This window comes from Ochotona princeps, chromosome 6 (genome assembly GCF_030435755.1).
Source record: "Ochotona princeps isolate mOchPri1 chromosome 6, mOchPri1.hap1, whole genome shotgun sequence".
Lineage (NCBI taxonomy): Eukaryota > Metazoa > Chordata > Mammalia > Lagomorpha > Ochotonidae > Ochotona > Ochotona princeps.
Genome location: NC_080837.1, coordinates 40,188,234 through 40,201,777, shown reverse-complemented (window position 1 = coordinate 40,201,777; position 13,544 = coordinate 40,188,234). Strand labels below are relative to the sequence as shown.

Genomic DNA, 13,544 nt, shown 5'->3' with positions numbered 1-13,544 from the left:
TTGCAGATGACACGATCCAATAAATAGGGGAACCAAAAAAATTCATTAATAGTGTATTGGAACTTCTGAGAAAGATGATAACTTCTGGTAAAGTTATAGAATATAGAATCAACATGTAAAAATAAATAGCGTTTGTATTCACAAGAAATGTTATGGCTCAGAAGAACTTGTAAAATCAGTACCATTCACAATAGCTACAAAAACATCTAAACAACTTTGAATAAATATAATTGAGAATATGAAAGATCTCTACAAAAATATTACAAAACATTGAAGAAATAAATAGAAGAAAACACTAAAAACGAAAAAACCTTCCTTGTTAATGAACTAGAAGAATTAATATCATCAAAATACCCATACTACCCAAAGCAATTTACAGATTCAATGCAATACAAAGAACACTGTTCTCAGATCTAGAAAAATATGCTAAAAATTCATCTGTAAAACAAGAGATCTGGAATACCTAAACTAATTTAAATAATAACTACTAAGCTGGAGGTACCACAATACCAGCTTTCAAGACATACTAGAGGGCAGTTGCAGTAATAATTATAAAAACCATCTTATACTGGCACCAAAAAATAGACCTGTAGATTATTTAAACAGAATGTAAACTTCGGAAATTAATACATGCAGCTACAACCAGTTAATCTTTAACAAACGAGTTAAAAATCAATCCTTGAAAAAAGCATCAGAAACATGAAACAAATCCTTTACATTACACCTTATACAAAAGTCAACTCACAACATCAGATAAATTAGATCAAACATTTAAATCTATGACCTTATCCCCTCAAATCACTAGCATAAAAAACATTGGGGAAACTCTGCAATACATTGGCACAGGCAAAATTTCCTGGAAAACATTGCAGAACCACAGGAAATTGAAATAAAAACAGACAAATGAGATTCCATGAAGCTAAGAAGCTACGGCACTGCAAAAAGAAACTGCCAGTGAAGTGAAGAGGCAACTAACTGGATGGGAGGCGATATTTGTAAACTATGTAAGTGACAGAAATTAATATCCAATATCTACAAAGAACTCAAAAATTCATCAACAATAAAATAAGCAATTCAATTAAGGCATGAGATAAAAATAGGCTGTTTCCAAAAGATGAAATAAAAATGGCCAACAGACACAGAAAAGATATTCCGGATCACTAGGCATCAGAGAAATGCAAATAAAAACCACATCGAGGTTTTACCTCACCCCAGTTAGAATGGCTTACTCCCCAAAATGCAAACAATAGCACATACTGGAGAACATGTGGAGAAAAACATACTCCAATCCATTGTTGGTTGGAATATTAACCAGTATAACCATTATAGAAATATGGAGGTGCCTCAGAAATCTGAAAAGAGATCTACCATATAACCCAACCAAAGGAATTTACCCAAAGGAAATGAAATCACTATACAAAAGGGTTACCTGTGCCCCCATGTTATTGCAGTTCAGTGCACAATAGCTAAGATATGGAATCAACTCTGATGTTCAATTAATGACTGGATAAAGATGCCACGGAGACCATTATCCTTAATGAAACAAGCCAGTCGATCCCTAAAAGGCAAATATCATATGTTTTCTCTGATATCTGTTAGTTAATACATAATACAAAAAATGTACAGGAGTGAAACAGACACCTTGAGATTTGATGGTTGATTTCAGTCCTTGTTTACACTCCTGTGGAATTGTGATCTTTCCACTTTCTACTTGTTGAATATTATGATTAGTGGTGTAATAAGGCTGTGATTATAGTATGGATGAAATCATGTTTCAGCAAAAATTAAAAAAATAAGAAAGGAAGGGCTGGATTAAGTATAGCTATCCTTTTATAATATACCTGTAAAATAAGTAGAATCTCTTCTCTTCATGTTAACATTTTTTTGGAAAAAAAATCAATTGAATGAACTCATTTAGGATTTAGAATGACTAGAAGAAATGTCTGAAGTAAAAGCTATACACATGTAAAATATTAGATATACACATGGGTTATGAAGGGGGCAATGATGATGATAGTGCCTGTAAAGTATGTGCTCTATACTTCCAACCAACCAGAGCCGAATGGAGTATAATTATTGAAGATACACTAGAATTCAGCCTAAAGAGTCCTAGCTATTTTAGTAATCAGATCATATTAATTCTAGTCTGGCTTTTATATATAAAAAGTTAACTTGAAGCTGTTATTCTGGCCTAGCATGGTAAATTTCCACCTGCAACACTGTTGTCCTATATGTATGTCAGCTTGCCGCCAGTTCAATCCTGGCTGTGCCACAGCTGATCCCACTCCCTGCTATTGCACCTGGGAAGCCAGCTGAGCTTGGCCCAAGTACTTGAGCCTCTACATATACACGGGAGACTAGAAAGAGGCTCCTGGATCCTGGCTTTGACCCGGCCCACTCCAGCCTTTGTGGCCATTTGGGGAGTGAGCCAGTCAATGAAAGACTCTGTGTTTCTCTCTGTCTCTCTCTGTCTCTCTCTCTTTCTCTCCCTTCACAGTATTTATTGAATATCTAAAATGTACCAGCCTTTGCCTAAGTCTTTGAAGTACGTGATTAACAATCTGCTACTCTTGTCATATAGAAGAAGCCTCTAGATATGTGGAAAAAAAAAATTCATGCTTGGGCCCGGCGCCGTGGCCTAGCGGCTAAAGTCCTCACCTTGAACACGCCGGGATCCCATATGGGCGCTGGTTCTAATCCTGACAGCTCCACTTCCCATCCAGCTCCCTGCTTGTGGCCTGGAAAAGCAATCGAGGATGGTCCAATGCTTTGGGACCCTGCACCCGCATGGGAGACCCGGAAGAAGTTCCTGGCCCCAGGCTTCGGATCGGCGCAGCACCGGTCGTTGCGGCTCACTTGGGGAGTGAATCATCGGACGGAAGATCCTCCTCTCTGTCTCTCCTCCTCTCTGTATATCTGACTTTGTAATAAAAAAAATAAATAAATCTTTAAAAAAATTTATGCTTGGTAACATGAGGAAAATATTATCATTTACATGTGCTTATAAGGAAAAAGTGAGGAGGCAAGCATGAAGATTGTTTGGCCTTGTGCTTAACATAATTCTCTATATCACACCATGAGGTTCCCTAAATAGTGATGTCATCTTTGAAGTTCACAATGACACTAAAAATACATTCTTCCAAAAATCAGTTGTTACTCGTACCCATGAGATTGCTATTAAGTGTTGTCAATAGAGTGCTGTATTTATTGATCTGTAATTTAGCAATCTTAACAGCACCTGGATTTTCATGGACTGATTATACAAGCCAGTTGCAATTTTTCTTTATAGAACACAGATACACCTAAGCACCATTAGGTATAAATAATAAATCACATATTCTATGGGGTCATATCAGACCAAGCCTTGATAAACTATCATTTTAAGCAAATTATTGCATATCTGTCTTATGCAGTTATGTCTTATGTATTTTTTAGAGGCTCTGTGGCATCTTCATTTTTAAACAATAATTGTTAATGGAGGGGAGAAGATGACTTAGGGAAGAGATACTTCAGGGAAATATAAATAATGTGCAGAAATCTTCACTTGTATTTGACAGGTAAGTTCAATGCTTCACAAATTTGTAAATCAATCTTTTTGACATTTGTTTATAAATCCCCAGCCCTTTAAATTCATTTGTTGAAAATCTCAGAATAGGGTCCACAGCGGTAGCCCAATTACTAAAATCCTCATTTTACATGCACCTGGATCCCATATGGGTGCTGGTTTATATTCCAGCTGCCCTGCTTCCCATCCAGCTCCCTCCTTGTGGCCTGGGAAAGCAGATGAGGAGGGTCCAAAGTCTTGGGACTCTGCACCCACATGGGAGACCCAAAGAAGCTCCTAGCATTGAACCAGATCGGCTCAGCTCCAGCCATTGCGGCTACTTGGGGAGTGAATCAGCAGATAAAAAATCTACTTCTCTGTCTCTCCTCCTCTCTGTATATCTGGCTATCCTACAAAAATAAATACATTTTTAAAAAAGCTCAGGATATTTGACTCTGGCTCATCATTGCAACTAAGGAACAGCTGGCCAAAGTCCTGTTGGCTTTCTGGAATCGGCAAACTGGCTTAGAATGGCACCCACAGATGTGTTGCCCATGAATACTCCATTTGATATTACATGGGAGCTATTCAATAATAATTCTTAACAAATGTGACGTTAAAATCTTCTGTAAGGGCTAATCTTTAAGTGTGATGATTTTTAGTAGGAGATCATTTCCTCTGCAGCAATTAAAGTCTAGGAAACCTAAGTGTACTTTTCATAAGATTAGTGTTAGAAAGAGAAAAAAATGATGAGGGTGGTAATGTAACTCATATGTCCCAATAAACCTAGCTTTCTTCAGAAAGAATACATCTTCCAACTTCCCTGTGCATTAGCAAAGTAATTGACTCTAGGGAATATTCTAGAACTATTCAGAGCTTATTTTGTTCACATGGAGCAATGGATAAAAATCATATTAAACTACAATAAACAACACATGTATTATTATTATTATTATTTTAAGTTCCATGGGCTCTGGAATTTCCCTTACCCCCTCCCCAGATCCTCTCCCACACGGAATTCCCCTATACAATTACAAGAGTATACTTCATCATAAACAGTCACAAGCCCATCATTGCAGGCATTGACAATGACAGAGTCCAGCATCCTATTGTCAAGATATAGTTAACAGTTTCATTGGGAGTCCATCTTTGATCTGGAAGTAGAGATACTTGCTGCACTGTATCCTAACATCTGGATATGACAGTCTGCATTACACAGTTGCTATACATCCCCTCAAATGAAAAGCCACAATACAAAATCAACAACAGGAAGAAAGGTAGAAATTTACAATATCATGAAGTTAAATCACATGCTACTGAGTGACTAATGTAACACTGAAGAAATGAAAAGAAAATCAAGAACCTTCCTGAAAAAATGATGCTACTGTATGGTCTGTCATTAAAGAGTTTAATGCAAAAAACTACTTTGAGGAAATGAAAACAAAAACAAAAATATCAAAATCCATAGATATAGTTTTCGATAATCTTTGTTGCTGAGATGTATCTCCTATAGGCAACAAGTAGATGAATTGTGTTTTTGCTTAATCCAGTCTACTAATCTATCACATTTGATTGATGGGTTTAAGTCAATTCATTCAGGTTAATATGAATAGGACATAATTTGGTCCTGTCATTTTAGCAATGGGTTGTTCATTGACTTAGTCTTCTGAAGTTATTTTACTGGAATGTTCTTCACATTTGCCTTTGATTTTGGTGGGTGCTATTTCTTTTCTCTTTCAAAAGAACATCTTTAAATATCATTTGTAGGGCAGGTTTGGAGGAGGTGCATTCTTTCAACTTTACTGTGCAAGAATTTTATTTCATTTTCAAAGACAAAGGAAAGCTTTGCTGGATATGTTACATTAGGCAGACAGTTTTTTGCTCTTATAATCTGGAATGTGTCACCCTATTCTCTTCTGACCTGTAGAGTTTCCTCTGAGAGGTCAATTGTGAATTGTCATTCCTCTACATGTCAATTGATTTTTTTTCTTGTGAGCATTTAAGGATATTTTCCTTATGGTCGACTGAAGAAAGCCTGATTGTGTATCATTTTGAAGATCACTTTTGGCCAACCTTATTGGGAGATCTGTGCTCCTCCTGGATGTTGTTCCCCAATTCTTTTTCTAGATTAAGGATATTTTCCTTTATTATTTCATTAGATTCATTTTTAAACCCAGCTTCTTTCTATGCACCTTCTGGAACTCAAATAACTCTTATATTTGGCCTTTAATAGTGTCCCTTAATTCTTGAATATTTTTTCTAGTTTGACCCAGCTCTACTTATAGCTTTTAGATTTTTTTCACCATTATAGCAAGAAATATCTTCAAATTTTGACATTTTCTTTCTTCTGCCTCTTTCATTCTATTATTGAGACTTTCCACTCACTTTAATTTGTTCTATTGCATCCTTCATTTTCAATGATTCGGCTTGATTTTGTTTCAGTGTTATTATTTCCTTTGTGACATACTCCTTAATCCTTGAAATCATGTGTGTGTTTCTCACTGTTGGTAAGAAGCTTTATAATGAGCGTTCTGAATTCTATATACCCCATTTTCTCGATGTATTCTTCTGTTAACTCTGAGATTGGCAAAGGCTTTTGCTCCTTTTCGGAGCAATCTTTAGTAATATTCATTGTGCCTCTGTCTCTTCTTTTGTTCTTGATAATTGTGCTCTGGTTAGCAGGTTCTTCTCCTTAGGGTAGGTTTTCAAACTGTGTCACCCACAGATCCACAATTCAATTTTTACTTACTGCGATTGGTGCCAGTTATTTGTAGTCACTTGTGCCACTCCTTCTCGCAAATTTCTGATCTGGGCTCTTGTCAGTCTTCCACCATGGTCTCCAAGCCCCAGCTCCTGGCTCACCACTCTCCACCTCCTGTGATTCTGTGCTGAGGTTGCACCATTGTCTGTACAACCTTTCTCCCACTTTCAGTTTGTGCTGTTCTCAGGATTAGGGAGACACTAGGTGTCCCAAATAGTTAGGTTGTTGGTGGTGTTGATCTTGACAGAACCTGCCGACCATTAAATCTGAGGGCCACACAGACCTATTTTGAGTTGTAAGCTGTCAAAGTCAGTATTATTTTTGATATGGGTCCAGTGTAATACACTGAGCTCCATGAGTTCACCCTCAGCTCAGCACATGTGCACCTCACTGTTGTCCCTGCAGCCTGAATGATTTTTGCATTTTGTAAAAAATGGTGCCTGATGTGCCACTGGTGCAGTTCTGGATCTGCTGGCCGTTAGGTCTGATGGCTACCCAGACCTGTTTTGGATAGAATCTGTACGATGCCATGCCAGTGCAAGGTACTGATCCTGAAGTGAGTTCATTCCAAAGTCAGTACATGCACAGTCCTGTCCCATAACCTTTGCTTCCCTACACAAAATGTGCCCAAGTTGGCTCTAGTGAGGGGTCTAGGCTGTGAAATCTACCCTGTTCCTGCACCACCTTTTTGGGATCTGCTGCTCTGTCTCTGCTTCTAATCAAATCAAATCAAGCAAACCAGCAGGATGGGCATTTCTTTGTCTGGTTTCACCTCCTGAGCTCCCGGTTTACTCCCCTTCCCACCTGGCTGCTGATGGAGTTACGGCTGACAGAGGAGTTCAGATTGCCACATGCTAACTGCTTCTACAGCAACTGCATCACTTCAATACCACGCCATTGTCTCCACTGCTTTCCTGTATCTGTGAGTCTCCAGGTGCCCTTCTGTTGTCAGTCTGTCCTCTCCTATTTCCTGGAATGTGCCCTCTGCTTCACTTTAGCTAATGTTTCTCTGTCTGTTTAAATGTGTCGTTATCTTTTCAGATATCTTGATTCTCCACCAAAATAATTTATAAACATAATTCTAAGTAAGTGATATTTCCTTGCATTGTCCTTCTTCTCTCATTCTTTTTTTTTTTTTTGCCGATTTTAAATAGTTTTATTTGACATTGCATTTTCCACTTAAATACAGTGCATACATATAAAGTGCAATGTTACTTCCTTTCCCTTTGCACAATTTCCATATTCAAGTATGGAGAATGCCCAGTAATTTACTTTAGCAGCCAAACTTTAAAACTGCCAGAATTTGCTACAAATTTGGGTCCTTCCATCTTTTATTGTGTGGAACAATGCTGCATCTACACCAAAGCTGGCTTAATCCATCTCCTCAGTGGTGGACCCTGAGGAAACACCCTGGAAGGGGGAGCTCCTCTGTCAGGGAAGCCCCCAGGCATCCCTCCTGGCATGCCCCCCTGCACTCCGGTACAGTAGGTGATGATTGGGTTGTAGACTTTCTCCAGCTCCTTCTGCTGAAGTTCAAATTCATCCTTTTCTGCAGTCAGGTTCTTATCCAGCCAATTGATGATCTCATTGTACTTGTCAAGAATCTTATGCTTGTCCTCACCATTGATCCTGGCCTGAAGTTTTTCACCTTCAACAGCTGCTTTCATGTTGAATGTGTAATACTCTAGTAAATTCTTGGAAGACACCTTGTCTCTCTGCTTCTCATCTTCAGCTTTGCACTTTTCAGCTTCTTGGACCATCTGCTCAATATCTTCCTTGCACAAATGGCCCTTGTCATTAGTGATGGTGATCTTGTTCTCTTTCCCAGTGCTCTTTTCCACAGCAGAGATGTTAAGGATGCTGCTGGCATCAATATCAAAGGTGACTTCAATCTGAGGAACGCCATGGGGTATAGGTGGTATGGTGGTGAGTTCAAACTTGCCAAGCAGATTGTTATCCTTGGTCATAGCATGCTCACCTTCATAAACCTGAATGAGCACACCAGGCTGATTGTCTGAGTAGGTGGTGAAGGTCAACATCTGCTTGGTGGGAATTGTGGTGTTGTGCTTGATGAGCATGGTCATGACTCCACCAGCAGTCTCAATGCCAAGGGAGAAAGGAGTGACATCCAACAGCAACAGATCCTGAATGTTCTCAGACTTGTCTCCAGACAGGATGGCTGCCTGCACAGCTACACCATAAGCCACAGTCTCATCAGGATTGATGCTCTTATTCAGCTCTTTCCCACTGAAGGAGTCCTGAAGCGGCTTCTGGATCTTGGGAATGCTGGTGGAACCACCCACTAGGACAATGTCATGGATCCACGACTTGTCTAACTTGGCATCCAGAACAGCCTTCTCAACAGGGCCCATGGTGCCACGGAAAAGATCAACTCCTCAAATCAAGCCCGGGTAATGGAGGTGCAGAAGTCAATTCCTTCATACAAATAATCTATCTCAATGCTCGCCTGGGTGCTGGAAGAGAGGGTGCGCTTAGCCCGCTCACAAGCAGTGCACAGGCACCTGACAGCTCTCTTGTTCTCACTGATGTCCTTCTTATGCTTGCATTTGAACTCTGCAATGAAATGGTTGACCTTGCGGTTGTCAAAGTCTTCTCCACCTAAATGGGTGTCTCCAGCTGCGGACTTGACCTCAAAGATTCCATCTTCAACTGTGAGGATAGACACATCGAAAGTGCCACCTCCCAGGTCAAAAATCACCACATTTTTTTCAGCCTCAACCTTTTTGTCCAGGCCATAAGCAATAGCAGCAGCAGTTGGCTCATTGATGATCCAAAGAACATTTAGACCAGCAATGGTTCCAGCGTCTTTGGTGGCCTGACGCTGAGAGTCATTGAAGTAGGTGGACACTGTGACCACAGCGTTGGTAAGAGTCTTGCCAAGGTAGGCTTCTGCGATCTCCTTCATTTTGGACAGAACCATTCTCCTTTATTTTGGTCAGAATCACAGAGGACACATCTTCCGGGTAGACTTCATCTCCCCTTATTCTACCTGCACCTTAGGCCTGCAAGCATCATTCACCACCATGAAACACCACTGCTTCATGTCAGACTGGACAACAGCATCATCGAATTTACGTACAATCAGTCATTTGGACTAATAATGAATTTAAGTACAAATCTTCATCCTTGAGTAGCTATTTTTAACACTATAGGACTTCTTTCAGAGACAGTCCCTAAAATTTCTGGATTCAAACTATGACATCAAGCTTAATATTTACATATTAATAAGTTGAAGCTTCTAGAAAGAAAAAAGAGCTTGAGAATTAATATAGTGACCCATATTTGAAACCTGTCCCTTCATATGTGTAGTATTTTAAATTTATTATCATCATTGAAGAAATATACTAGACTCACAACCATGAAGAATGATAGGCTAAGGAACTGCAGGTTAAAAATGGCAAAAGAAATAGAACCAATGAGTCTTACATATCTATTTCCCTTTAAGCTAAGAACATATTAGCCATGTCAGAGAACCTATGCAAATAGATTTGGTTCTTTAGGACCTTCACATTTATATCTGAATATTATTGTGTATGTATACCTACACATTTGTATGTTTCTTTCAGCACTTTTAGTTTAGTGTACTCACGTGCACTGAAGATAAAAAACAGTTACAAGAAAAATATGCCCAAGACTTTTTTCCTATACTTACACATGTTTAGGATCTAGGTCAAACCTATTCTAACAATACAAAGAAAACCTGATAAGCAGTTTTCTATAAATAGGAAAATTAATGTAAAGGTTATATTTCAAAATCTAGTTTGTCTTATTTGCAAAATATTTCAACTTTTTGAGTGTTTATTAACCCACAGCAACAGAGGAGAAAAGAACAGTCTAAAAGACAGCTGGTGAACTCTTGTTTTCTGAGGGTTCAGAGTTTGAGTACTGATGTCATGCATTACACTTAGGAGAGGCAACATGGCTATCTTGATGGCTACTATTTACAAGTTGATCATCACACAGATTGTGAGCAAATGATTTTCATCAATACTGAGCACATAATAAGCAAGGCCTCTCTGGCTGATCAAATGGATAAAACCTTCAATTAAAGTTCACTCGCAGGGTTGGTATGGTGGCATTTCACATTAGTTCCCCACCTATGATACAGGTATCCTATTTAATATTTATATCTACATTTATGTTTATATTTATATTTATATTTAGCAGCCAGTTTGTGTCCAGGCTGTTAAGCTTCCCATCCAGCTTCCTGCTTATGGCCTGAGAAAGCAGTGGAGGATGACTCAAGCCCGTGGGCCCCTGTACTCAAGTGGAAGCCAGGAAAAATTTCCTCGCTTTTAGTTTCAGACTGGCTCAGCTCTGGCTATTGTGGCCATATGAAATTACCTAATTAAAACACTGTTAATGCTATACCCATTTCCTTAGAAAAACCAACCCTTTTATCTATGCAAAATATATGTGTATTTTTATATATATGTGTCATTTAAAATGCAACAGATATTGTAAAAACTAAACTAAAAGTCTTGTGGGTGGCTATACTACTTTGGCTTTAAAGGGGATGTAAGTTGCAGGGTACAATCAATGGTCCCAGTTGAATTGCAAGAACAAGCCCATGAAGCTGAATAGCATATGTTGAAATTTATCAATAACTATGTCTACATTTTCAAGCATACTAGAAATAAACCCAATACTTTTCACATATATAATAGGGTCAATTTGTATCTTAATATATTGATACCATGCTTGTATACAAGATTTGCTTCAGGGTGTAACTGCATTCATCATGAAATAGCAATCTAATAAAAAGTGTAAGAGAAACAGTTTTACGACCCTCTATTGACTTGTGTTTTACATTATATCGTCTTATTGCAGACATCTGAATTAAAGGTTAACAAACACTATTTAATGGGTTGTTTAGATGAATGTACAGTGCATGAATACATGCTTCTTGCAATTTTCAACAGTTTTAATAGTACATATGTTTTATGATGCAAGTTAAGATGATTGTAAAGTGGGTGATGGCTCTTGACTGACTCTTTTAAGTGATATGAAATAGCACATTTTTTTAGACTTCCTCCAATTAAGTGCATCTCCACCATTAAAGCAATCTGTCATCATTTTCACAATGTCATTAACATCTACAATATAACTCACAGGGTGCTTTGTTCTTCTTTCAAAATTAGTAGAACATACATTGATATAGAAAGCTCGAAATACAAAAACAAATTCAAGAAACCTTTTATTCTAAGCTATAAAAATATTTTTAAATAAGTTACATAAAAAGTTTCACTCTACTTAATAAAGTCTAAGAAATTGCATATTAATTAAAATGAATTGATATAAAATATAAATTTATTTTTGCATAACAACCAAGAAATACAGTTTACTGTGCTGCTAAATGTGTTTGAACATGAAAATAATTTAAATTATTGAACTATTCAAAGTAACAATTAGAGCACAAAATTTATGATTACCATCATTCCAGAGGTATTTTGAAAAAATTATAAATAATAAAATATTAAATGGCTATAAAAAACAAAACCTTCTTAGTGAGTTTAAATGGCAATACACAAGTTTAATTGTTAAAATACATCTTATTTATTACTGTGGCTTCAGGACATACTTTAAAATTTCATAATAATAATTTGTGTGAGAATTCTTAAGTTCATAAAGTAAAGCAGAAGGTATTTGTTTATATTTGCACAAAACTATATAGCCATACATGTGTTTAACAATAGAAAATTCTGAAGAAAAGTAAAAGAGTGGAGAAATACTTGGCAAATATATATTTGGGGAATATATGAGAACAGGGATTGCTTAATCTTACTTCAATCACCCCTAGGACAGTAACCAGAAGTTTGGCCACAAAGGCTTATTGTTAGTATCCAACAGCTCAACTTCTGAAAAATTCCTTGAGTATGTTAGTATTCAGAAACAAATAAATTGAAACAGTTTTACACGGGTACTGATTTATCAAAGATCTTGCTGAGTTTTTTAGCTTACTTTTTCTCCCAGAATTTTCTGTAAATGCTATTTGGTTTGTAAAGTTTTCATCATCCTATAACTTTATTTAATTTAGTTTGTAGATTCTGTTTGATGAGAGAAGAATCAATGTCAGAAGCAATATTAAAATATTCTAAGAAAAGAGATGAACCAACATCGCTCATGATTATCAGATATGGACTACTTCTAATCATCAAATAATCTTAAGCATAGTGTGAGATTTTGTCAATGACAAGCTGTATGAATGGAGAATTGTCACACTGCAAACATTTTTGCATCCAATTTGTGACCTAATTGACAAACACTTAAATTATGCTGCAATTCTGTTTGACTGCTTAAAAAGCTATCTCAGAAAAAAGGAACAAAAAGTAAAATATGATTGTATCAAATTTTCCCCACAAAAAATACTCTGCAACCTTCATTCCCGATTTCTTCTCAAAGTCCTCTCCCTTTTATCTAATTATCCCCAACAGAAGCAGAAAATTCATTGATGGTAAAACCAAAATTCATAAGGGTTTTAAGAAATAAATCTAAAACTTGAGCATGTACTACATTAAGGCTGTCTTACTCCATTTTTAAAGTTACCACAATTGAATGGCACACAAGGTAATGTACAAAGAAACATTTACCTCTGACTGTTTTGGAGAATGGGCATAGTGCTGGCATCTGCCAAAGCTCTTCATGATGGAACATTTCATGGCAGAAGTTGGAGGGCAAGAGAAAGTGGCAACAAGAGAAAGCCAAGCTCACAATAACTAACCCACCCTCCTGATAACATTAGGCCACCTGTAAGATGCAGCACTCAGCATTATCTTGCTAACTTAGGACCACCAATGATTTTACCGGTAGACTGAAGATTTTATTTATGAATTTACTCTGTTCAAGATTTTTATGGTATTTAATTGAGAATTTTAAATTATACACATATTTCTATTTACATTTTCCCCCATAACAACACACTAAGATAGCCTTATTAACTTTTTTTTGTTAATTCACTGGCTCTGAAACCAAGCTTGTGGTTTCTTAAATATGAGTTTTCAATTTTATTTAAGTGAAATTTAGGTGAAAAAAAGTCATAACTCTGGCCATTTGCATAATAACCATTAGTCATTTATTTATTTGTTTGATGAGATTTTTAAAATCTGATTTGGGTCAGACCTACACTACTGGTATAAGACACAGAAGAAAAAACATGGATGCTGGGAAGCATGGTTTTTCTGCCTTTATTTTACTTTCTAGTTTTCGGTGCAAAGCCAG

At 37.2% G+C, this 13,544-nt stretch overlaps 1 pseudogene across 1 annotated transcript; it reads right to left on the bottom strand.

Annotated features, from left to right (window-relative positions):
* Window positions 1-7,559: 7,559 nt before the first annotated feature.
* Window positions 7,560-12,970, bottom strand: LOC101531553 (heat shock cognate 71 kDa protein-like; annotated as a pseudogene). Its single transcript, XR_004996055.2, has 2 exons — window positions 12,917-12,970; window positions 7,560-9,420 (listed from the first exon to the last, which is right to left on the bottom strand). The product of XR_004996055.2 is annotated as a heat shock cognate 71 kDa protein-like (transcript).
* Between the last annotated feature and the right edge of the window lie 574 nt (window positions 12,971-13,544).